The sequence below is a fragment of the Heliangelus exortis genome, chromosome Z (assembly GCF_036169615.1).
Source record: "Heliangelus exortis chromosome Z, bHelExo1.hap1, whole genome shotgun sequence".
Classification (NCBI taxonomy): Eukaryota; Metazoa; Chordata; class Aves; order Apodiformes; family Trochilidae; genus Heliangelus; species Heliangelus exortis.
Genome location: NC_092454.1, coordinates 52296113 through 52323062, shown reverse-complemented (window position 1 = coordinate 52323062; position 26950 = coordinate 52296113). Strand labels below are relative to the sequence as shown.

Below are 26950 nucleotides of genomic sequence, written 5' to 3'. Positions count from 1 at the left end.
AGGGTTGACTAACTGAACTATCAAACTCTTGGACTCTGTTCAACAGATAGCATCACTGCATGCAATGTGAAATTATACCTGCAACTACATCTCATATCAGAACATGGAACATAGGAAGAAATATGCAAGAAACTTAATGCAAGTAAAAACTCCATCGCTACTAATAGCACTTCCTTTCATCTTCATGAATAGGGCACTATTTATTTTATGATGAATAAAAGTGTAGAGATTTAAAATGGACAAGATGGATATCTGGATTAATAAGCACATTTTTCTATTCAAGGCTTTTCATTCTTGGCCAGCTTTGACTAGCTGGAGAGCTTCTTTGGAGTGGTAGACACTTTTGCTGCAATTTTTACTGAAGACCTTTCCAGATCTGAAAATCAGGTCTTAAATTGGTTGAATGATTAGAGAACTCTCCGTCTGACTAGAGCATTGTACTCAGGGTAGAAGCCTTGAAATGGTTTTCTGAGTGCACTTGGAGTAAGCACCTGGAAAGAGGTACCCTTAATGGAAGGTTTTTCATACAGTTCCTTGAAAGTTTTGCCTGTGTGAAGACAGTAGGACTTTCCACAGAATTACTGTGGTGAAATAGATAATCAAATTATATAAACAGTCTGTTTTACCAAGGAAGCTTATTGAAGATGAGACTAACTATTGTCATAGGCTCACTGTCCTGTATGATCCTAATGGCCCCATTCAAGCATCAGAGGGTTTGGAACTTGATTTTATGGTATGAAAACTTATGAAGGTACTTCAGTCAGTATTGCACCAGTCCTGCCAAAGCTGGTCCAGATGGCAAAAATACTACCTGGCTTTGTTTGATGTAGTCTTGGAGAGGAAAGAAAACCTGAAGCTGAGCTTGTGCTGGTTACTACTTAGTTCCATTTCCAGATGAGGACAAGCAGGTCTTTCAGGCAGTTTCACTGTCAGACCCATCAGGGCTTTTTGTCTGACCTCCACGCTGGTATAGTCACTCAGGAGTGGTACTGTAATGGAAATTATTTCTTCTTCACTTGTAACTGCTCCTTCAGGGTTTTCTTTATGTCTGTGTTACTGCTAGGTTTGTCTGGCAGGTTAGTGTCACACTTGCTGTCATCACCATCTGTAACAAGGTCAAGCTTCCAAGGAGTCTTTGACTCATGCTCTATGACAAAAAGGCTGGTAGTATAATTGTCTGACAGGGCCTGAAGAAGTGGCTTTGAAACAGGTTTCCTATTAGTCTGCAAGACCAAACGAGGAGAAAGAATAATTACAGTACCAGTACAGTACTTTTGCAAAGCGTAATTGACAATTTTCTGAAATTAATAACAGAATAATAAAGCTAGGACACAGGCAGCCTATTCCTGTCTGTGTAACATGCCAGGTAATTAATTTGTTTTTGATACATGAATCAAAATATTTATTTCACCAATTCAGAGGACCAATTTCTCCTCTCCCACAGTATTCAAACAAAGTTGCTTAAATATTCTTCTATGTTTACTTGGGACAAAAGTTATTGGTGATAAAATTTAACCTTCATGATGTGTTCTTCTGAGGTCCACAGCTTTCAAAAGGTCTGACAAATGTGTCACTATAAAAAGGCAGCAGCTCCAACAGACCAGCAGCCAACCAAGCTTTAGCTATCAGCTGCTGCATGCAGTTTGCTATTAAGCTCAATGCCATGTTGTGATCTAAGTATACCTTGGGTTTCAGGCTTTTGCAAATGCTGGATGATTAAATGGAGAGCAGTTGGTAACACCAAGCATCCTTCTTTTCCACTTAGATTGTTCTGCTGAGCTTGCCCACTTTTTCCATAATATTTTTAAAATTTTGGCCAGGCTGGTATGTTTACTGGTCTATTTTTTTTTTCCTTCCCCCTACTCAGTTGCTCTAAATTTCTTTAAACTGTTACAGTTCTTCTGCAAGAAATAAATGTGTATATTGATTTTTATTGTCTGTCTTCTTGCAATTTATGTTCTGACTTGGAAATTAGTGTGATGTTCTTTGAAATCTCAACAGTCCTACATGAAATATCTCAATTTTTGTCTTGTACTGGGGTGAGTAGACAAATCTGCACTATCAGTTTTTGCCTTGTTTTAAGTGAAGACCTGTGTGACACGTACCTTCATTATCATATTTATTACAAACAGCAGCCTGAGTTCTACACCTACCAAATCTAAAATAAGCTCTATGTGAGTTTCTGTCTGAAAGAGGCATTAAAGATGAAGAAGTATCTTCGAAGAATCTTCTAACATCTAAACGTGAAGAGCAGGACACTGATGGGGTAGCTGTCTGGCCATGTTAGTCTCCGTAGTTTGTTTTCCAGGTCTCTGTGTGCTGACTGAACTGAGAAATGTCTCCAGTTCCTCCTGCTGCTTTATACCATAGGACTTATCATTGCCTTAGATTGCAATAAAATATGCTCTGTCAGAATATAAAATACACTTTGTGTGCTTTAAGTAATCTTAAAATGTATCTGAACTACATATTTATTTCTGTTTATAGTTGTTACACAGATTTCATAATATCACATTACTTCTAGGCAATACATCTAGTAAGAGCTTTAGTGTGCTGCCTCCTCACATAGAGCTTTTTCCACTTTACCCCAAATCCTTATCTGTTGTTTTGCTTTCTGCCATGTTATCAGCATTACAATATTTCTCTAAGACATAGCTTATACACGCTTCATTGCCTTTTATAGTTTTTTAGACTCTGCAGGATCAGCTAAGTACATTTTAAATAGGTATATTTTTCTTTAAAACTATTCATATCATAGTTCAAATGATATAAAATTTTCCCTCCTGTAGCACACAGTCTCAATGTATTTCACCTGCACTTATTCACCACAGCAAATTATTCTTTCAGCCTCTATCCAGTTCAACTCCATCTAAGCTTATTTTTAGATCAAAACCAGCTTCAGGTCTTGCACTTCCTTTAAGGCAGAAATTCTCTAAATGCAGAATATGTTAGAGTACTTTTTTGCCTTTGAGAAGTCGCACTGCAAACAAGTATTGATTCTGCAGATCTGCTTTCTAAACGGTGGAGAATTAGGCAAGAATGTTGGAGAATTAGACAGTACGATTAGGTGGCATTATTTTTACTGGATTGGTCAGTGAGAAGCATCTGAATCCTGGCTCTTGGAAATGGAAGCTGCCTGGTGCTCATAAGCAGATCAGTGTCTTCACCTGAACTGTGGAACTGCGATCTCCTAACAGCATCACTTTTGAAATTCTGACTTTGCACAGCTGTACATTTGTATATCTGATTCTCCTTAGTTCAGCTTTATCTATTTTTTGACAAGATTATCCAACACCATTAGTGTGGACCACTTCTTTAGCTATATTTATCTGGAAGACAGCTAGCAAAGAAATCCTGATCTGGAACCAGGAAGCTCATGCTTCCTCTATTGAAGGAAGAAATGCTGATTTTTCAGCAAAACCTTTGATTACCAGTAGCCTATCAGGGGTTTTCTGAAATTTTGTTGCTGATTATTTCATTCTGTGTCCTAGATTCAGCTTGTAGATAACTACCAGCTTCTGTCTGGTGCTTGACTAAGATAGAAAGAAGTCTGCTTGGTAAAAGCCTTGTAAGTTGGTTTGAGAAACCAGATCTTGAGTGCCAAATCAAGTTCAGGTCAGCCAGAAAAATCAAAGGCACTTAAAAAAGGAAAGCAGAAAAAGTTCCTGCTCCAAAAACATAATGGTTAGTTGGAGCTGACAGGGCATGCTCTGAGAGCAGCTGCTGGCACAGTGGTGATCAGTTAAAAAATGTCAAGAAATAGTCTCCCTCTGCTCCCACAGGTGCCAGTAATGAGCAGAGAGGGATGACTGATGCTAATGGGATCAATCAGCTCAGTAAGAACTCCTTCTGAGATTCCCGCCGCAATGCCACCCCTCTGCAGGGTGGGAGATAAGTAGGTGTCCTAGAGGAAGGACTTCTAGTGTCTGGTGTCAGCAAAGCTGGAGCAGAAACTTTCTTAAAGGGGGGAGGCAGAGAGAGGAAGATGCAAAATATCTACTTAGAGACAAAAGTGAGTAACATTCATTTCAGCTTCTGAGGCTCGTGCCTCAGAAGGGGAGGGCAGTGTTGTATGCAGTCAAAATAGTAATACAAGTGGCTTTATGCAACTAGGTTTATCAGAAAATTATTCTTAGAAAGTATTACTATGCAAACCATTTTTCTTTAAGTGGTAGTGTATGCCCCTAATATCGTAACTCAGATTAATTTGAGGATGTGTACCTTATTACCACAGAGGTCAGTTTCTCCTAAAATAAAAGGACCTCACCCATATTTCACAGGCAAACTTGTTATTCTCTCTTACTGCTACTCATCCATTCATTACTCCTTCTCATTATGTACTTATGTGCATAATTTATACAGTTAACATCCAAATGTACTTGCAGGAAACTGCTTAGTTGGCAACGTGAGTTTATGAATGCCGATGGAATTTATTTTTGTATTTCAGTAGAAGAGACATGATTATCAATTAGGAATGAAAGATCAAGACAATTAAATTAATTCTTTTTCCATATATATAACCTATTTTTCACTGTTAGTAATGGTCCTTGCTCTTTTCAAGGCTATTTGAGACAGAAGGTAGTCAGGTAATGGTATCAAAAGCAAAATATTATAGATTTTTTTACAAACTACTTCAATCAGCTTATGGTGGCTTGTAATTGCTCTCGCTGTGTAAATGAGTGGAGTGGCTTTTGTATTGCATGCTTTTTGGGTTCCATTACTTTTAATAACAAAAATGGCCCAGTGATATGAAACTTGTGGCCAAGCAAAACAGAAGTGCTGCTAACACTTTTTGCTAACATTCCCTTCTTATCTTTTAAGCACCATAGAACAAGTGAGAAGTTCAAAAACCAAAACGAAAATCGTGCTGAAGCAAAGGCCACTCACAAAACATTCAAATTCTCCTTTATCTGATGGGAAATAGAGACACTGAATCAGACTTATGTTATGAAGTATAGAAAAGCTATATTGCCTCTGCAAGAGAAATATTTCAAACAGAAGTCAAGTCAAACTTGACGTATGTCCTGGCACTCCTGTAAGTGAAATCTGGTTAAAACAAGACCTGGGATTTCTGGGGGGGGTGTGAATCTTTTGGGCTTGTATTTTTAAGATACATAGATATATGTTCTGAATCCTTAAATCTACCATGCAAAGAAAACCACTTCATCATAGAAGAATTATTCCTAATCCCCATGCTATTATGTGACCTCCAGAACTTTATGATTTGGTCAGGACCCTGAAGCAGGTCTGATTTAATCAAAGACAATTTGAGTGAAAGTGGTTTTTATATGCTTCAGGTTTTACTGGGAGGGTTTGGGGTGGGTTTTTTTTGTGAGATACCTCCTAGTCCTGATAACAGTCATAAGGTTTGTGCCTTTGGTAGCTGGCATGCTTCACCTGTTAATGCAATTAATAATGTTAATTATAGTACTACATTACCTGTTAATACATCAATACAATTATATTTGCAGTCAGCTATTTGTCTACCTTTGCTGCAAACCTCCATCTCCTGTTGGCTGTTAATCCCTGCTTGAGATGCTTCTCAACCCCTCACACCCCACTGGAGGAGATGGAGTGCTTGAAAGGTTAATAAATGTTGAGCTCAGGCAGTGAGAGCAGTACTGCTGTCACAAGAATCCCAGCAGTGCGTGAAGAGGGGGTGAGGGTTGAGGTGTTACGGTCTGAGGTAACATTAAAATTTATTTTTGTTTTGGATCTGCAAAACAAAGTCCAACCATAGAAGGGTCAGGTGCAAGCAGATTGTATTTGACAATTGACACAAGCAAAAATATAGAGCCAGGCAAGAGGGGGAGAGGAGAAGAAGATATAAGAGGGAGAGAAAAGTGGTAAGAAAGAGTGAGAGAAAGAGAGAGTCACCACCAGGGGCCCATCTGCCCAGTGAGGATGGGGCTGATCCTGGACAGGGCCCCATCCAGAACAGCAGTGGGTCAAGAGATGACCAAACAGCCACAGCATGAACAGCCCCATATATGCCCCTGAGTTCCTTTTGTTCCCAACGGGCAGCTGTCAGTCAGCCAGGTTGGTTAGAAGACAGGGGGGAAGCTTCTGCAGAAGGGTGCAGTCCCCCACTCAGTCATCAGTTCCAGCCACTTCAGCCAGGTACATAACTGTGCTTCCAGGGGCATCCCAGCACTGCAGGCTGGCCTTCAGAAAAGGGGAGTAGTGTCCACCCAGTAGGTCTTATCACATCTTGAGGTGTCACCCCCTGCTCAGCTCTGGCCAGCCAGGTCCTCCACCCTAGCCAGGGCTATTCACTTTAAAATTACTCCCTTAAGACAATTGCAGATCAGTGAGGTCAGACTCTCACAGGTGTTCTTTACAGATAGCTAAACCATAAGTTTAAAAGTAGTGCCAGGGAAGTGTGGCCCATACATGATTGTGTTGATGATAGTGACAAACTATGTTTGCAAAATGATTGTTTGCTTTTTCTTTTCTTAACCACCAGCCAATGAAATTTTCTTTCTTAAAAATTAACAGCTACATAATTTTGCTTAAAAAGGTATTTGAAAAGCAGCAGATTGCTAAAAAAGCAACCTGAGACTAAGAAACCTCACATTCTTCTAATGGATTAACCTCTGAAATCTTGGGGAGGGGAAAGTAGTACTTGTAATGTTTAAATTCAATATAATTTCTTGCGTTTAAAAAACTGCAACAAATTAACTCTGCATTTTTGTTATTTCCCCGAGAAACTGAATCCTATCCAAGTATATGTTCAGTAGAATCATGGAATAATGTTCTGTAGAAAAGCTTCAGTGGAAACACTTTATTTTCTTGTGTTGACAGGAGAAAGGAGTTTGGTGGAAGGGAGAGGGGGTGGAAACCCTGTTGAATTTAAGGAAGATTTTTAACTTTTTTTTTTTTCTGCTTCACATATGACTGCTTGTTTTTATCCCCTTTTCACTTAATAAAAAAAAAAAAAACTGTAGTGGGGATCAAACATTTTCATAGATCTATCTGAATTTCACAGGTTACTTTTCCTGTGGCTGATAATATTGTGGCCTGTTTGTCGTTTTTTTTTAATAAAGGGGTGCAGTTGAGTGAAGCTGTGGTCAAGCCTACAAGGGTCTAGAGTAGTGTTTTATTTAGCTTAACTGGGAAAAATGTTTGAGAAAAATGTAGAAAATGTTTGAGAACCTATGTTTAGCCAACCCAATATATGACACTTCATAAACATAATTGTATTGATCTTCTTAGCCTATCCAGGCACCTTTGAAAAAAGCAAACTTTTGCCTGCAAACTACAGGACCTGTTAAGTGAAATGCACTTACATTATTAGTCGTCACCCACAATAGGAGCAGCTGAAAAACTAAAGAAGACTTGCTTTCTTTTTCTTTTTTTTTTTTTTTTTCTTTTTTTTTTTCTTTTTTTTTTTTTTTCTTTTTTCCAGTTAATGGCTTAGGGGTCTAACTGGAAACTCTTTTTACATGATTGCTCAGGATTTTGCCAAGAGCAAAGGCTATCGAACTTAACTAGTCACAGGCAGAATACTTAAGCTGCTAAAATATGTGACAGGAATCAGCAATAAATAAAGATATGTGTGTCTAGCTAGCATTAAAAGGTCAGAAAATATTTCAGAAATGAGGAAACCTAGCTAGGTCTTCCCACTATGTTAGGAAATGAAAAACAGGCAGAGCTGTTCTGTGATTCATGGTTCACCTCTAGCAAAGGAAAGATTTTGTGTTTGCCACCAGTAACTAAGGATTGAACAATAAATCTTGTAGATTAATAATTTGTTACTCCATGAAAAGCAGGAAAGTTTAATACCATATAAAATAAGGATTGATGGTGGGTAACACAGATGCACAGAGCTTCCACAGTACCACATTTTGGAGTGCTGAAAGGCTGTGAAAGGGTTGTAGGTCCTTCACCAGCAGTAGCAAATCCTGAAATCCCCGCACCGTAGATGGTTTTTTTCCCTTCAGCCCAGTAAGATGGCAACTTGTGATAAAAGAATTAAGAGTAGCAGCTGAAGCTCAGGAAGGGCTGGGGAAGGAGATAATTAAATGAACTCCAACAGCTGAGTCTGTATCAGCTTAGCTGACTGGAGAAAAGACAAAACTCCTGTGCCCTAATCCATGCCTGGAGGAAGCCAGTACTATGCAGATGTTCTTTAACTGGGTACAAGATTTCTCAAAAATACTTATCTATATTTTAAATCCACCTTATCATGCTAAGGATGTTTAGGTGGTGAGTGCAGAAGGCTGTGTATACAGCATGATAACGCTGTAGGATGTCTTTAATAGGGTAAAATTTACTTTTCAAGTTTGACACTGTGAATTTAAGATCTTCAGATTATAAATGGTAGAAATAAGTAGAAATGGTGCTGTGGCCTGTGGGCTTCCTTCCCCCAAATTCTCCAATAAAATTATTTTTCCTGCCTGGAAAAGATGGCAATGAGGTATCATTAATTTTACTTGAAAGCCAGTAATGAAAGTTAATGTACTATTATTTATGGCAAGAAGACTTTCCACTGGAGAACAGATGAAAAATAATTATCAAAAGAACTACAAGGATTTATTTTGAAAACTGGGTTGGCTCAAGCTCACAACTATTCATTTATTTCAATGTGTATAACTTTTATTCTTTGTAGTAGAACACAAAAGTTATCAATTAAAAAAGTTAAAGTTAAAAAGAGGCTAAGAAAACTGTGTTTGTTCAGCCTTGAGAAGGGTCAAGAAGACCTTATTACCATGTTCCAGCATTTAAATGGGGGGCTACAAAGAAGATCGAGACTCCCTATTTACAAGGAATCACATGAATAACACAAGGAGCAATGTGCACAAGTTGCCCCTGGGAAAAGTCTAATTGGACAGGGGGTAAATTTTTCACCATTAGGACAGTCAGACATTGGAATAGTTTCCCAGGAAAAGTGGTACATTCCTCCACTTTGGAAAGTTTTAAGTGTCAGCTTGACAGGGTGCTGAGACATCTCATATATACTGTAGTATTACAAGGGTTGGACCAGATGATCCTTGAGGTCATTTCCAACCTGATATTCTATGATCCTGTGAATTTAAGAAAATGATTCAAAAAATAAAACTAGTAATACTGTCTTTGAAAATAGGTAATAAATAAAAACTATATTTCCTGATAACTGAGTTTAAAAAATAAATACATAATTTATTAAGTCCTACAGTAAGGCTCAGAGTCAAGCTTTGCTGAGTTGAAATGAAAGATAAAAATATTATGACTGAAATTTTAATACCTAAAAGAAACCTGAAAGCGTGCATATTTCTTTCAGTGCTACTAGAGAATTCCTTAGTAGTTTTACAAGTGTAAGCTTCAAGGAAATATTTTCTTCTCAATACTTAATTTGATATTATATTTAGAAAATTCTGGTATTCTTAGGACTATCTAGAACATTGTATTCTAACCAGGGGACGACCTTAGAGAGTACAAAATTTCCACAGAAATTAAAGTAGTCAGTACTGTGATGCAACAACACGTGAGTATCTGTATGAAGATTTTCTGTTGTGGCTCTGAGTTGCTGATTTTTTCTGGTTATTGGTAACTTACCCAGAGACGTTTTCCTTGATAAATCCGTGGAGCTGACCCTGTGCCACTGGAGAAAACCCAAACAGTCTTCGGCAGCTATTTGAGTCCACAAGTGCAGGGTGCTTTGTGATATTCAGAACTGTCATATTAGCAGGACCTGTCCTAGGAACTTTAAAACTGAATAATAGTTTTAGTTGTGCATCAGTCATGGCTTGGCTTTGCAAACAAATATTTAAGAAGGGCTCTACCCGTGCTTGCTGCAGGCGCGCTGATGGCAGAAAGACTTCCTATGCATCAATACTTGTGCAGTAAACATACAAGAATGAAACCCAGCTGCTTCCTAGGGAGCTTCTTGCATGATTCTAGATGTAATAAATATAACAGAAAAGATGGAAGAGAAAGGACGGCTTTCATAAAGTAAAAACCTCTTGTCTTAAACAATTCCAAAGTAGGCAAAAATTGTGCCTGTCATACTACAAACACTTTTACTGCCTTAGCCACAGCTATACTCAGCTCAGCTGCAATGAAGGACACTATTGAACTGGGACTGGAAAATCCAACTTTGGACATAGTTAAATTTGAGGTACATATAATAGCTACTTTGAGATCCTCTTGTTATTTTGGTAATGGGATATGCAGCAGTAATATGTCAGTGGACCTGTCAGTAAAGAAAACATTTGGGTCATTCACAGACACTGCGTAACTGCTAGGACCAAGCCAGGCTACCTGGAGAATGCTGTTAAGCCACTGAAAGGAAACTTTGTGTAAGACTTCTCTTATTGCTGCAGTTAGGAAATAAATGTAAGGAATGAGGTTACATAAATGGGAGGAATACCTCCTTCAACAGAGTAGAAGTGTGTCACTCCAAAAGTCCTTTCATGTCTTGTGAAACTTTCACACTGACATACATCAGATGCATGCATTGTTATTTTGTACAACTTAAATGGCTGAAAATTATCTGGAAAAAATAAAGGTACGTAAGAGTTTACTGAAAAGATATAAATTATAGAGAAAGGGAGGAGAGACAACAACTTCATAACTTTTCTGTATAGTTCCTGCTCCCTGAGACTCAAAGCACAGTCTAAGTTTACAGTGCTTTATGCTCCTTCTTCTTTGTGTCTAGGCAGTTAATAAAAACTATTTTGAAAGCAGAAAAAGACGTAACAAAGTTTGTTTTAAAAGATGACAGATTTGTTTGTAGTCTCCTTCTAGAAGTCTTGAGCTGCCAAAAGAGAAGCAGGGAACTAAAACGGCTGTAGTTAACTTAGTTCAAGACTGTTCTTTCCCCCGCAGCTAGCATATTTAAAACCAAGCAAAACAGATAGATGTAATGTGGCAAGGCAGATGTTGCACAAGGAAAAGCAAAACAGTGCATCCAGTTACACAACTCTGAAGCTAAATGTTCTCTGCAGTACATAAAAACCACTCCTCAATGGCCTTTGCAAGTCACCTACATGATTTTAATTAAGATTTTCCATGACCATCCTGTAAAGTGATTTCTGTCTGCAGGTCATGGTGCATAGTTTGGTAAGTGGAATACTGTTGTTGTCAACTTAAGCTCTGACAAGAACACCCACATCCCAGTGTATAATACGAGGGAGACTGTAACAGAGAATTTTATATTTTAAGTGAAAGTTACCTTGGGACAAGAGAAACTTTTATTTTTTTATTGTTTTTCAGAGGCAGTAGTGTGTAGGTCTGCTTCAGATGGGCACATGGAAAGACATTGTACCGGCAACAGAAGCTTAGCAACATTTCTTGCCTCTTGTGACGAGAGGAATCCTACTGAAAATTCTGTTTTCTATCTGCCTTGATATTACTAAAAATTAGAAGATGTCTCAGTACTGAGTTTCACTTGTCTGGATCTTCTGTATGCTCTTAAAAAAAGGATGAAAATCCTACCCTCTCCAACCAAAATAACCAGTTAAGCAGATATGGTGGGTGCTGTTACCTAGCATGAAATTTCCAGTAGCTGTAGTTAATATTTTCATGTGCATATCCTCTTTATTTTGCCCCAGTCAACCACAAAACATTTTGGACTGTATTCTGGAGCCTAGGTGACAACTGCACTAGTTCCCTCATGTTTGACATGTATTTGGCCAGGCAGGTCTGTGAACAAATATACCATTAGAGATGGATAAACAGGAAAGCAATTTTATCCTCTCTTGTTTACTTTCTTTCTTTTTCAAATACTATTTACTAAGTAGTAATCACAGGTAGATCTCGAACATAGTTATTTTTCTAGTTCGAATGAGCGAGAAGTGCTAAATGGAATGTTAAAATGCTTAGCCTGTTAGTTAAATTCTATCACAATCCTTCCTTTAGAAATAATACCAACTTCTGCTATGCAAAAATACCAGTTTAATAAATATTTAACAGAATTCTTAATCCTATCCCAAAGACTGTTCTTAGATAGCCTAGGGATTACCCATAATACTTCTCCACTGCTCTAATGAATTATAAAGTAAGTACCTGTTGCAGAGAAGCCTGGGACAATGCAGATGGATTGTGGAGATTCTCCTGCTTTATTATAGGCTGAGATACTAACTCTATAATAAGCCATGGAGATATTTAGAAGAACTTTTCTGTCCTTTAGAAAGATACGATCTGATGAGTCTCTGCATCTGTTGGGTATTCTTTCCACATTAACGTAATATCCAAGGATGTTCTCATTTTGTGGTACCTAGTAAGAGGGAAAAGTTTATGGTTCTATGAATGTTATTATGTCCTGTGTAGAAAATTAAGATTAATTAAATTGTATAAACAAAATGTCACCTTTAGCGATGGGAATAAAATCATGCTGTTTTAATTAGGCTATTAGAAATCAAAGCAGCAAAGCATTTCCTTAAAATTAAGAGCATGCTTAAATTAAGAGGATTTAAGCACAGGATTAAGTGTTTTGCTTAACTGAGATCCTAGGTATGTGAATCTGATTAGTAGTAACAGCAGTGAAGCAGCTGTAACATTCTCTACATTTCACTGGAACACACCTTTCACAATTAGGGACTTGAAAATTAATGAGAGGTGTTTAATTGCAATTTATACCTCTGGGAATCTTCATCCACTAGGCTCTGTTAGGCAGTGGGTCTCTTTGAGGATAAATGCTGATAATCATACACTAATGTTGGAACATGTTATGAATCCATCCATACAGATTCTTAGGTGGTGATAATTCACTATTTTACTGTTCTAATCTTCATGAGATATTGGGAAATGAAAGCACAGAGATGGAAATTACTGCAATCTAGATATAAAATTAACTCAGAACACAAAGGCTAGTGAAGTTTGCAAGGATTACTTCTGATATCAAGCTTGTCCATTAATTTTTGTCACAAAATTAATAATGTGGATATACCACAAAATTCAGAGATGTCAGTGAAATAAATGGATACTTTTAGATTAACACAGACAGGATGACATTCAGTATTTCAGAGGGCAGACACACATGTGTTGAGGGGGATTTCTGGTAAAGCCAGAAGCTCTCAAAATGGAAACAGATGTTTTTTTCCCAGGACAGGGAGGAAAGAGTTTGCACCATTATTTGAAGCTCTGGTAAGGTTGCTGAGAGAATAGTGTTATTGTTCTCCCATCAGGCTTTAAATTACAAAAGGTTTGCGTGTAGGAGATAAAATTCCTTGGATACAATGAATATGAGGTCTGACACACAAGAAGAAACTACTATAATTTATCTTAGCTTAACAAAATGATACTGGAAAAGGCTAGCACTGCTCTATCTTTTGCAGTGCCTGCAGGAAGTTCTGTGTTATTTGTAACCATGAGAACCATGCTAGCTGCCTGCCTGAGTGTTTAGAGATGAAACCACTTATCTTTTGTGCCTCTTGATGCGAACTGTGTAGAGGTTACTCACTGAATGTTAGCAAAAGCAGAGGACCCATGGCTAGCCTCTAATTTCTTTAAGCTGTTTTCTTTGTTTCAGATTGGCTTAAACCAGTGTAGCAGCAGAAACAAAGATTTTTGTTTTTCTCTGCACCTGACATGTTAATTATTGAGTGTATCCTTTCCATCTGCCCCTATGATTTTTACTGTAGCCACCTGGGCATGAACTGTATTTTGTATAACAGATTAGTGTGTTATCCTGAATGAAGCTCCTAGCTGTGATACTATGTTTTATATTACTTTATTTTTTTAACTAAAGCATTTAGATGGAAAAAAATTTCTTCTCTTAACATTTAAATTGGCTTTATCACAAAATGGATCATTTACTCTGCAGTTTTGCCTTTTTTTTCAGGAGATAAAGGGAAAAAGAGGATTTCTTCTGTCTGAAGAGATTCCTGTAGTCACATTATATGATATTTTTTACTTGTTTGTGAGTTCTGGTAAACATGGAAGAAGATGGAAACATGCTCTCATGTGAGTTGGTTTTACCTTAATATTTTCAGCAGAGTTTGACAATGCTACTGCATGTAAGACAAGATTTGAAAAGACTTTTACATTCATGATTATTCCCAGTAGTAGGACAAAACTGTATTTCACTTACTGTGAGGGACCAAAATGTCTTCACTCCAAAGGCACAGTTGAGGCCATCCTTGGCTGTGCATCTGAGCTGAACAACGTATGAAGACACAGCATTTAAATTTGAAATGGTGACATTGACAGCATTTCTTCCTACAGGCACCTAAAAACAAATGATGCTTCATTTATGTGGCAACAATAAAACATAATCTTATATGAACTGTTTTCTCAGCCAAGGACCAGTCTTCTGACTGCTGTTTCAAGTAGAGGTTCCTGCTGCCAAAGAGGAACTACGACATATTTTAGTCTTGTTTTTTGTTTTTTGTTTTTTTTTATTATTCTTTCAGAGTAATACTCTCTTTTCATTAATTCTTTCTGCTCAGTCAGGACATGTAAGCAACAGTTTAGGTCTAAGCATGGCTTTTAATATCCATTAGGTGCTATTTATACAGAAAAAGAATCACTTAACCATGAATATTGTTGGCATTCTGAAGTACAAAAACCCAAGGTCAAATTAATTTTAGTTTAATTTTAAATCCTCTAACTCTCAAATATTGCAGTAGATCCGTGTGCCTGATGTCGTAAGGTGTGTGGCTGGACTGAACTTGTGGCTGCCTATGCCTTGGCACCACTGAAGCATCTGAAGCTGGCAGGGGGACAGGAGCTCAGATTGTCTTAGAGCAAAGGTACCACCTGTGTCTAAGGAAATCCCTGAGCTGAAAACTGTAGCACAAAATATGATAGAGAACTGTTGCTGTACACTTGAAGTATTTTGCACTCTTCCTCAGGCGCCCACTGGTGGCTGCCATCATAGCACAGTATCCTGTGTTAGACAGACCCTTGGTCTGATCAGTTCTGGGTGATAACGATGGTTTTAGTATAAGCACTGTTGCAGATTGATGTAGTTGTTTTAGCATTTGTCTGCTGCCAATTAGCAAGGGTTTGCTTCCAAGACTTGCACATTCCTTGTACAAAGATGAAACTTTTCTTACATGGGGTACACCTTCTGAAGTCGCCAAAGTGGTAGCCAGCTATGAGAGAAATGGTGAAAATATCATAGATCTTCTGATATAAAGGGAAGAACATGCAAGATTTTGGTGGTACAAAAAAAGTAAAGAGATTCCTACAAAAGCAGAGATACCCAAGATGTGGGAACAGTTGCTTTTTAGACAGTTTTCTTCTCAGAGTTCTGTTCCACCTCATAAACAAGTATTCTTCATCCAACTACAGATAACAGAGCTTGAAAAAGAGGCAGTTTCAGTGACTCCATGGTAAAAATCACACATGTGTGCATCCCTGCTGGTGAAGCCTTTAAATGATGTGCAGGGTGGCATGGGGCAGGATAAGCAGTTCTTGCTGCTGCATGCAGATCTTCCTAAAATTATGACTGCTTTTCCACCTCTTAGTCTCTTTAAGTTTAGGTGCTGTCCTCTTGGTGCACCATATTCTTACTGCTGCCAGTCCTAAAATGTATCTGGAACTGATCCTGTATCAGAAAGAAATTATTTCCCTTCTTGTCAATGAAGAATGTCTGGAAAACTGATGCAAAACAAAAACATGCAAGGTGTGAATTGTTACCTTAAGAATCATAGCACCTTGATCTTTAATTGCTTTGCAAACTTAACACCAAAAGAAGTAATACTGCCAACCACTGAAAGTGTAATCAGGATTTGAGGTTGTATGACATTTCTGATACCCTCTTCAGCATTTGCACCACTGATGGCTGTGGTGTCTGAATGACAGGGTAATTAACCAGCTGACATGCTGTTGTGTTTTCTTCTGTATAAAAACATTGATCTTTCTTTTGCAAGCAGCTTAGGATCTGTTAGAACAAAACTAAGAAACCTTTATGAGATCATGACAATTAGTGTCTGCATGCTATTCCCTCTTGCTGTCCATGATGTGTGCACTCCTCAGTAGCACCCTGTTGCTGGCCTGCCACATGTGCTATGTGCTGCTGGGCTGATACTAAGGCATCCCATGTTCTCAAGTTATTGTCATCTTAAGTACTTCCCAGCATCCACCAAGTGGATTCTGTGAGTGCCTCTTTGTATCTCGGCTCATATGGACTCGGATTTGCAGGTTCATCCCACTTTATTATCAATTGGTTTTTGATCTGATAAACATTTATATTAGATGGTGCCACGCCCTTCCCTAAAATGAGGAACACGCAGCTCATGTAAGAGATGCAGGAATGCTTCTGTAACTATGTCTGTCAGGTGTGCTTTATAAAAAATTAAGGAGTTGGCACAGAATACTGAACATGGAAAGACTTTAAAAACACTAGACAAACAAAATTAAATCTGAGTGGTATTAACAGAATAGGGTCGTTCTTCTTGCTTGTTGTTTCTATTGATTTCAGGAAGAATCTTTTTCTAGGCAAATGTGATTTTGAGTCACTTGGAAAGGTAAAATCAAATTGGCTAGAGCACCTATAGTAGTGAATTGTATAAAAATTCTCCAGAATATCTTCCAGTTTTATCTTTCTCTCCAATAAACACAAGGTGGCCAAAGCCTCCCAAGGAGGTCATGGTGACAGTTTGGGTTGTACTGGTAGTATCCTCCAGGACTGAGGAGCACTGATTTTTCTTGGACAGGGGTTACTCTGAGAAGATGATGTTTTGGGGAGCTGTCAGAATTACCTCAATGATCAGATACTGTAGGGAATCTATAAATAAACATCCAAAGAACATGGTTAACAGTATTTTTTCCCCTATCTCCTCTGCAGCACTCTGCAACAAGTAAATGGCCCTCAAAAAGACTTGAACTTTGTATAGGTTTCTCAAAAGGCTAATGCTCTACAGCAAGGATTCCTTAAGTGCATTGTATTGAGTCAACCTGTGCTTTGCAAACTAATAATTAAAAAAAAACATTGAAGAAAGCACAGGAAGATGGTTAAGTACTGTATGCAAACATAATTATTGATATTAATATTTTTTATATTAATATTTTATAATCTAGCAAGTGATTTAAAGTAATACTCTTCTCTTGTAAAAGCTGATAGACTTCTGCTATTGACTTCACCAAAGGCTTCAGCCAAGGAAGCCAAACCACAGCTTAGCTCTTGGTAAAAATAACAAGGGTATTTTGTGAGTTACAATTTTGAAAGTAACCCTTAAGAAAATACTAGCACTGCTTCAGCTGGGCACCTCGTAACACAGCTTCTGAAGATGCTGTACCTGCTTTGCTCAGTGTAACTGAGATGTTCCTTCCTTTCACAGAGCTGCCATGGGCGAAATTCACTGCTATCCAGACAGATGCAGTTTGCTGAAAAACTTTTCTTATTCTCTCCCTTCAGAGAAAAGAAGGCAGAATGAAAGATGAACATTTTATTAGGGTATAGTTACTCTTTCTTCCCCTTGCCCCAAAAAGCATAATTACAGCAACTGACAGTTTTCCAGGTACCTATATATAAAATACAGTATCTTGAAATATTGAAGGTAAGGCCTAAGCAGTTTGAAATAGCAAGTGTTATTCCAGTACCCGAGTAACTCTAGCAAGTTTAAACCCACAAATCGTTGTTGTGTGGTGGAAAACTGTTAAGTTCCTTAAACCTGCAGGGCATAACAAGATACAAGACAAAACCTGTATGGTCGTATTACTTACAGTGGGATATAAAAACATTTAGGGGATATAAATTTGAAATTACTTCATATAAATTTTGAAATTACTTCATAAGCTCTACTTCCCACTTACCACAGGAACAACTAAATGCCTTTTGAAAAGGAAAATTTCCCACTGAATCTGAATTATGACAAAGGTATAAAAAAAACCTCTTATGAGTTATATGCCTCTGACTTTAGTCTCTGCACAGCATCAGAGATGCTTAAATGCCACCTCAGATTTCAGCCCTGGAGACTTTTCCTGGTATACCAAACGCCAACAACACAAAAAGGCTAAGAAGTTTAAAGCCTTACATATGAGGCTGTTTCTGTTCTTCCAAGTTGGGTTTTTTTTATTCCCATATTTCTCTCATTTACTCCTTACCCACACACAGGACATTTTTTTTCCTCAAGGTTAAAGCTGTGCCTGTTCAATGTTCTTAAAGAAATGGGCTGGCATACTAATTGCCTATTAACAAGTATTAACTGTACTGATCACGATACAATATTTAAGAACTGAACAAAACTCCTTGAAGGGTCCCATGTCTTCTGCTTCAGATTAGTTGTGAATTAGCCATTAATATTTCAAAGCATGATTCCAAATGCTTGGTTGGAACTTCTCTGTGGGAGTGTTTCTCTTTAATCCCTTTCTTCCTGACAACTAAATCATAAGGAGCAATAATAAGGGATAATTTCAACGTCAAGTTGATGTTACTTGCAGAAAGGGGTGATGTTGTCTTCAAAGCAAGCAAAAAGTCCTTTCAAGCCTTTTTTTTTGTTTGTTTGTTTGTTTTCTTTTTAACCCACTAAAAAAGAATAAAGGAAGTTTTGCTTTAAGACCACTGTGTTGAAACAAAGGAGACTGAGGTTTAAGTCCTTGGCTCTTGGTTGGGAAAATCAACATCTCTATGAAGTGATTGTCTCCCACCTCCTCCACCCACCTCCTCTTTCACTATTTTTTTTTCTTCCCTCTCTGTTCATAGCATCAATGTTGCAGCCTGGGAACAGCAGAATCTGGTTTTGTCTAAGGACTCTAAGAGCAACTAGCTTACAAATACTTCAGCTGATAGTGCCTCTACAGGAGCAGAGCTGTTTCACAGATACTTCTTTCCTTTCAAGAAACTGAGGCTCCTGGAAGACCCAAGGGGCAAGACAGCAAATGCAGTGGGATTTGGTGCTCATTGCAAGCTGGCACCTGCTGCAGCCTCCAGTGGGAAAATATTGAAGGTGACAGGGGGACCAGCCACAGCCCTGAGGATCTTGCTTTGCTTTTCTGCAATGTGCAGATCATCCCATAAGTGAAGATCACATTCGTGACCATCTGAAGAACCTGAAAGTTTAAAAGTCCATGGGACCTAGTGTGATACACCCACAGGTACTGAGGAAACAGGCAGATGTGGTTGCTTTACCACTGCCTACTATATTCCAGAAGTCATGGAATGGGAAGCAAGCAAGCAAGCAAGCAAGCACTGATACAGGCTGGGCAGTGAGTGGCTTGAGAGCAGAACTGAGGAAAAGGACTTGGGAGTGCTGGGGGATGAGAAGTTCAACATGAGCCATCAGTGTACACTTGCAGCCCAGAAAGATCACCAGATCCTTGGCTGCATCAAAAGAAGTGTGGCCAGCAGGTCAAGGGAAGTGATTCTCCCCCTCTACTCTGATCTTGTGAGACCCCACCTGGAGTACTGCATCCAGTTCTGGAGCCCCTTTTACAGGAGGGACATGGATGTGCTGGAGTGTGTCCAGAGAAGGGCCATGAGGATGATCAGAAGGACGAAGCACCTCTCCTGTGAAGACAGACTGAGAGAGTTGGAGTTATTCAGTCTGGAGAGGAGAAGGCTCTGAGGACACCTTATTGCAGCCTTCAGTATCTGAAGAGGGACTACAAGAAAGCTGGAGATGGACTGTTTAGGATGTCAGGAAGTGACAGGACTAGGGGGAATGGATTCAACGTAGAGGAGGGCAGATTTAGGTTAGATGTTAGGAAGAAGTTCTTCACCATGAGGGTGGTGAGACACTGGAACAGGTTGCCCAGAGAGGTGGTGGGAGCCCCATCCCTGGAACTTTTTAAGGCCAGGCTGGACAGGGCTCTGAGCAACCTGATCTAGTGGCAAGTGTCCCTGCCCATGGCAGGGGGATTGGAACTTGATGATCTGAAAGGTCCCTTCCAATCCTGAAAATGCTATGGTTCTATCATCCTTATGAATTTCCCAGTGTAGTGTTGTTTTCTCAGATTTAGGAGATGCTCTTAGCCACAGCTCTTTTTTCATACAGAGCAGTGGGGTTTCTTTTAAAATAACCAGTAATGAGTATCAGAATTTGCCATTGATGTACAGTGTTGTACCCTGTGTACCCCATGATACAATCTCATGGCAAAGATCATGTTTTCTGATCTCACTTCTCGCTTTCTAAACATACCTTAATCTCATGGGACATCCCAATTATGTAGATGTAAAATTAGAAAAATCCATACCAACCCAGTAATGCAGGTACTGGGACAGAAATCTGCTTTGTTTGTTTTTTTTAACAAACCAATGGGCAGATGTTGGTTTAACCTTCCTATCTACATTTTACCTTGCTTCTTTTTTAGTGTTCTCAGAAAAAAAAAGTTGCAACTCAAGATACCCATTAAGGTAATCAGTTTAAGATTAACCCTGCAATAGTTGACCATTAAATTTTTTAACCAATTTTTAAACTAACAATTGGTAATTCAGAGTGGCAAGAAAGTACTTAAAAATCTATTTTCCTTATGTGTCTTATTTGACATCTCCTTGGCTACTTGGCATAATACAATGTATAACATATAATAAAAACTGGCTTATTTTCTGGGTTTTTTTAATACTTTTAGTGCTCATTGCAGGTAAAAAGATGTAAATAAAAGTAATTTATTAAAGTGATCTTTGGCAATAATGTTTCAAACAGTGTGTTGGGGGCATGGAGACATGTATAATGACCCTTTGTATTGGGTTTACATGGCAAGGTTTTGGTAGTGGGAGGCTGCAGGGAGAGCTTCTGTGAGAAGCTGACAGATAGCTGCTCTGGGATAATGGAGTTAAGAATCTGCACAACAACCTGCAGCCAGAGAGAGGGCTGAGAATACATGAAAAGAAAAACCTGCAGACACCAAGGTCAGTGCAGAAGAAAGGGGAGGAGATGCTCAAGGCACTAGAGCAGAAATGCCCCTGTATCCTGTTGTGAAGATGATGGTAAAGCAGGCTGTCCCTCTGCAGCCCATGAAGGTTTACGATGGAGAAGATATCCACCTGTACCCATGGGGAACCCACACCAGAGCAGGTGGATGTGCCCAAAGGAAGCTGCCACCCCACGAAGATCCCATGCTGGAGCACGCTAATGATGGGACCAGTGACCCCATAGAGGGAAGCTCATGCTTCAGGTTTGCAGGCAGGACTTTAGACCCCATGTGGGGCATATGTTGAGCTCTCTGTTCCTGAATGACTGCACCCTGTGGAAAGGACCCATGCTGGACCAGTTTGTGACGAACTGAAACCTGTGGGAGGGACCCCACACTGGGGCAGGGGAAGAGTGTGATGAGGAAGGAGAGAAAGAGACAACACATGACAGACTGACCACAACTCCCATTCTCCATCCCCCTGTGCCACTTGGGTGGAAGAGCTAGAGAAAATCAGGAGTAAAATTAAGCCCAGGAAGGAGGGTGGGATGGAGTGCTTTTAAGATCCAGATTTGTTTCTCATTATCCTACTCAGACTTGATTGGTAATAAATTACGTATTTTTTTCTCCCAAGTTGATTCTTTTTTGACTGTGACAGTAACTGGTGAATGATCTCCCTGTCCTTTTCTTGACCCACAAGCCTTTCATTATATTTTTGTCCCCCCAGTTCAGCCAAAGAGAAGAGTGACACCTGGCGTCCAACCAGCATCAGCTCCCCACATTCTTACCAAGCTCTTACAAAATCAGCAGGCTGGCGACATTTGAGGAAAGATTTTGAACAGTGTTGTGTAACAACCTACAATGTATTGAAGTATGCTGGAACAGAACTCTGGCAAGTAGGAATCATGCTGAGCAGCAAAGACAGCTTGTTTTCCCTACTGCTTTTAGACTTACCATTTTAATAACATGGTATAATTAATGGTATTTGGATCACTGGGTACTGGCAGCCAGGTACAGGTTAGATCCTTGCTTAATTCTTTGTAGCATACCAATTCATTGTCCCAGTCTGGAAGATGAAAACATATGAACTGGAAAAGACCCATCACAGGCAAAAGTTTACCTTCAGCTGGTGTGAGGTGACTATAAGAAGCAAAACAAAATACAAACAAAGCTATACCCTTTTGTGAAACAAAATAAGAATAAGCTGTGTCAGTCTTTATGCCATGTTTACTCTCAAGTAGTTCGCTCATGTTTAGAACAAGGGACGGAAACATTTAAAAACATTAAGCCTTATCAGTCCTAATGTTTCCAAGTAAAAGTTAGTTTTCCTACATGAAGATAGGAAAAGATAATTCTTCCTGTGTTTTATGACACCACTATCAGGTGTTTTTTACCCAAAAACACAGAGCTGATACTTGCTGTGGTGTTTCCTACAGTTTTGATATTGTTACACCTTTGAACTGTGCTTCTCTCCTCTAATCATGACATCTGCACTTAAAGCTTAACTATTTGGGTTTTTTTCCAATTATGAATTGAATATCTTTTATACTTCTGGGGAAACTACAGCATTCTTTGGCTCAAAAACTGCAGAAACAAATAGCATGTATTCAAGAAAGCATTACTAGATATTGGCTCTCTGCTTTGAGGTAAGATACGTTAAACCAGATGTTATTAACATCTTAAACCAGATAAATTACTTTAAGCTTCTGCCCTAAAAGACTAGATTTTTATCTACCAGCTCTGCTCTGGTCTCACAGCTTTCCCATCTGACAGACAGTGTTGGTCTTGCCACTGTGTTTCTGGAAGCAGACAATTGTTTCCTGAAATCTCTACATTGCATGGGCTTCTGGTGGATTACTCTGGATCTGAGGAGCAAGTCCCTTCCCTGGAGAAGCCACTGTGACTTGGGAACCCTGGATAACCAGGAGCATCTGCCTTGAACAGGAGGGAGGCCCTGTTCACCCGCAGGGTTACAAATTGGAGCTGGCAACAGCTCTGCCTTGAGAAGCTTATTGAGTGATAAGTACAAATGTATAGACATTTTTGTAAGTATGGGCTAGAAATGACCATTCATGCCCTTGAGAAACATCTTAGAAATTAGTGTCTTGCAATACAGTTGAGGAAAAAAAGGAGAGAGGAACTGCATTTTAGTGAGTGACACCAAGAGCCAAGGCAATGATAATTTCCAGTTGACAAGAATTACTGTGGAATCACTTGCAAAGCATTGCACACTTCAGCACAGGTCTAATGAGCAACAGCAGAACTGACTGACTAGACTACAGAATTACTCAAAAATCATCAGTCATCTCTATCTGAAGTTCAGAATAATGCACTAGAGAAAAGCAATATGCCACTTACATTCCAAAGTTCATATTAAAAAGCAGAAGGATCATAAATTTATGTTCAAAATGACTCATGACTCACTCTTGGAAAGAAAAAATATGGGGTAGGGTGTTTTTTACACTAAATGTATGCATTTTTCAGATGAAGGGAAATTAAATACTCATGCCATTCTTGAATTAATTTTTAGTCTTTTAATGGTTAATCTTACTTTGTATTTCAAAACTCTCTTAACAGAAACAGTAGTGATAAAATATCACTGTTCTTGTTTTGCTTCATGTCTTACTGTTCGAACTATTAGTTCAGAAGAATCAGCCATGGTGTACAAAGTACCACCCACACTTTTAAAAAGACACAGAAGTATTTTGTTCTCTCTTCAGAAAAGTAGATAAAGATCTAAGCAGGAAGTGGATAATTAGGTTGATAAATGATTTTTTTCCTCATGTTTAGAGAGTCACATGCCCATCGTATCTATTGGGTTTAACAAGTTGCCAATGGACCTATTAGTTTTGAGTAAGAAATATTTTACTATTCAATAAATAAATATATGTATTGCTGGAGCTGGTGTTACAGAAAGGTTATGTGTCAAATGCTGTATAAGACCAACCCTCCTCTTTTCCTCATTCAGAACCATGTCTTCCTATGACCTGAACTACAGATTATCCTTGGTATTTTTTAATCATTTAGATGGCAGATGTGTTAGAAGTGGATTTAGACGAAAAAGAGTGTTGAGTGATTATAGCTGAAACTTTAATACCCTTACCTATGACATCTCCTTTTTCCTACTAAAAGAAATGTGCTTTTCTAATACAGTTATGCTTCATCTGTCTAGGGGTGTGCAGCTTATTTTTGGGAAGGCTGAGATCAGGTCTTCCTTGTTTCTATAGCAGCAGGAGTAATTACTGAATTCTCTGCTTTCCTAGTCTGATCTCCAAATCAAATCTTGGCCACCTCACCCATGGATGTGATGCTCTAAGAATGGGGAAAATCAGCAACTGCTTTCACATTCTTCTCGTCTCTTATTCTGGATTCAGCCTTTCATTTACTTGGTCTTTCCTAGTTGTAGTTTTAAAGAAACACCTGAAAAAGAACCTTTTTGGAACTGCTGTAGCACTTTGTGCCAGTGCATTTGTAACATACTGCTCCTGAAACTATTTGAAATAAAAGGAGAAAATGACATGAAGGAGAGAGACATTTGTCACTTTTCTGCTAGATTTCCTATTTTATATGAACAGAATAATGCACCCCAATGCATCATCCCATTCTATGTTACTTTCTTCAGATGAACATAATGAATTTTGTACAGTTTTTTTTTCTCACTTTTTGTATTTGAGTGTTAGTGTCCAAAAGCACATTCCTTTTTACTCTAGTGCTTTTTTGGTTTACTGTACTACTTCCCCTTAAAGAACATGTATACTATTAACTCTTCCTATCCATAGGATAGCACTAATCCTGTACCATAATTTGTGCTGCAAGAGCAACACAAAGAAAGAAATTTTTTTTTTCTCTGTTCTAAAGACATTACAGTAGTTTCTTCTTCTTCAAAATAAAACAAAAAGGAAACAAACAAGAAAAACCACAAACAAACAAAACCCAATCAAAAAATGGCAGAAAAAAGCAAAAAAAACCGCACAACCCACAAAGGCAACAACCTAATTTTTTAACTTTAGAGCTATGTTTTCTTCTTTTGTACCCTGTGTTCTCAGTAGCGTTTAGGAAGAATTTAGTTCGATTGGTTAATAGCTAGAACTAGGAATTGCGGCAGCTAATTCCAGATAAACATAGTCCCCCTAGTGATCTCTTACCCACTGCCACCTTGTGCTCAAAAGCCTGTCTTCCCTGTTGTCTCTCTTAGCTAGCAGAATGTTTCTGCCCGCGATAAATTCCGCGTGGAGCACAGGAGGTGACAGAGCAGCTGCCGTGCCATCACCTCTATGGCAATGCGTCGGACTGGTCCTTTTCGCCACCAACACTAATTTATCGAGTAAATCCAAAGCATAAGCAGTTGTCACACATGACTGTTAGAGATTTTATTGCCTTTTGAAATGATGATGATTTGCCCGAGACTGCACCCCGGGCCGGGTTTAGGGGCGGTGATGCCGCGGACCCCAGCGCCTCCCTCCCGCAGTGCCCTGCCCTGGGGATGGGCCCCCCGCACCCACCCCCCGGGAGGGTTTTGCCTGCAGAGCTCTGCAGCCGGCTCGTTCCTCAGAAACATTTCTCTCGCCTACAGCTCTCAGGCGGTACCGGGAGGTACCGAGCGGAACCGGCGGCTCGGCGAGAGGGTGGGGGGAAGGTGCGAGGGTCTCCTGCGGCGGGGTGTGGGGGGGTGTGAGGTGGAGTCTGTGCGGGGCAGGAGGTGAGGTCGGTGGGACAGTGGTTACCCACCTGAGAGCTGCCGGCAAGACGGGAAATCCCCGTGCGTGCAGCTGCAGGAATCTGGGGAATAAGAAAAGGAACCTTTTAACAAGATGGCTGTGAAAGAAATCGGGGGGAAGAGAAATAAAAAATGGTACTGGGTGTTTTTTCTCAGACACACAGAACTTTTCTGTGGTCGTGATTTTGGTTGTACAGCCTTGCCTCCGAGTCACATTAAGAATTTTTGCTATTTATAAACGGTGGTAACTTCTGAGGCAAATGAAAACTCACCCACTGCAAACACAAAGATAGCTGCCGGCAGAGAGCTCTTCATCTTCTCTGTAAAGAAGCATAGTGATTATCATCAACATCACACTGTCTTCAGTCTATTTTTCACACTTCCTCTTCAAACTTCCTATTCATTCCACCACCTGTACTGGAACTGTCTGAACACAAACAATATGCTCATTAATGACAATGTGAGGGATGCTTGAGCTCTAGGCTATTAATTATACTTAGGAAATCCTAACAACCCTTCTGAAAATGAGAAACTTTCTCCCTTGGTGTTTATAAGAAACCACATGGAGATTATTAATGGTGTCTGAGATAACAGAAATGCCAACTGAATTATGCTTGCATATAGGTACTTCAGACTCCTTACCAGGAGGGTCTAAAGTTGTTCAGTATGGAGAAAATGAGGCCGAGCAGAGACCTGATTGCACCTACCTGAAAGGAGGCTACAGCCAGGTGGGGGGCTGCATGCTTCTCCCAAGCACCAAGTGGTAGGCCTACTCTTACACCAGAGTAAATGGCCTAAGGCTGCCCCAGGGGAGATTTAGATTGGATATTAGGAGAGATTTCTTTATTGAAAGTGTTATCAGGATTTATAACAGGAAAGTGGTGGAGTCACTATTCCTGGAGGTATTTACAAGATGTTTAGATGTGGTGCTTAGGGACATGGTTTAGTGGTGGACTTGTCAGAGGTAGGTTAACAGTTGGACTTCATGATCTTAAAGGTTTTTTCAAAAGAAACCATTCAATAAAAATCCTTTAAAAATCTTAGCCAAAATGTCAATGTGAATTGGAGGTATTTATATCAATAAAAAGTAACTCAAGGTGTTTGACTTACTGTAGTACAAATGCTTGGATACTTATACAAATAATAGCAGCAGAAGACCCTGCCTGTCTTCACTTCTGGCTTCCTCCACTCCAAGGATTTCTCCCCTTCAAAGACGCTGTATCTATATTGTTGGTACCAGTGCTGGGAGCTGTAATGTAGCCATAGTAGATGTAAATCAGGTATGACCATAAACTTCACATCCATTAAGTCTGATGAGAGAACATTTAAAATAACTCTGCGCACAGAAGCCACCAGAACCACAATGGGAGTCGCTGCTGAAGTAGTAGAGGGAAATTTTCAGAAAATTTAATGGCTCGGAAAATTCCCTTCTGTGCTTGGGTAGCTGAAATCAGAGACTGGATTTAGACCTACCCTGAGATAGGCAAATTAGTAACTTATCTTAGCACCCAT

The 26950-nt window shown here is 39.3% G+C and overlaps 1 pseudogene; it reads right to left on the bottom strand.

Annotated features, from left to right (window-relative positions):
• Positions 1–760: 760 nt before the first annotated feature.
• LOC139790187 (interleukin-6 receptor subunit beta-like) lies at positions 761–25753 on the bottom strand (annotated as a pseudogene).
• Between the last annotated feature and the right edge of the window lie 1197 nt (positions 25754–26950).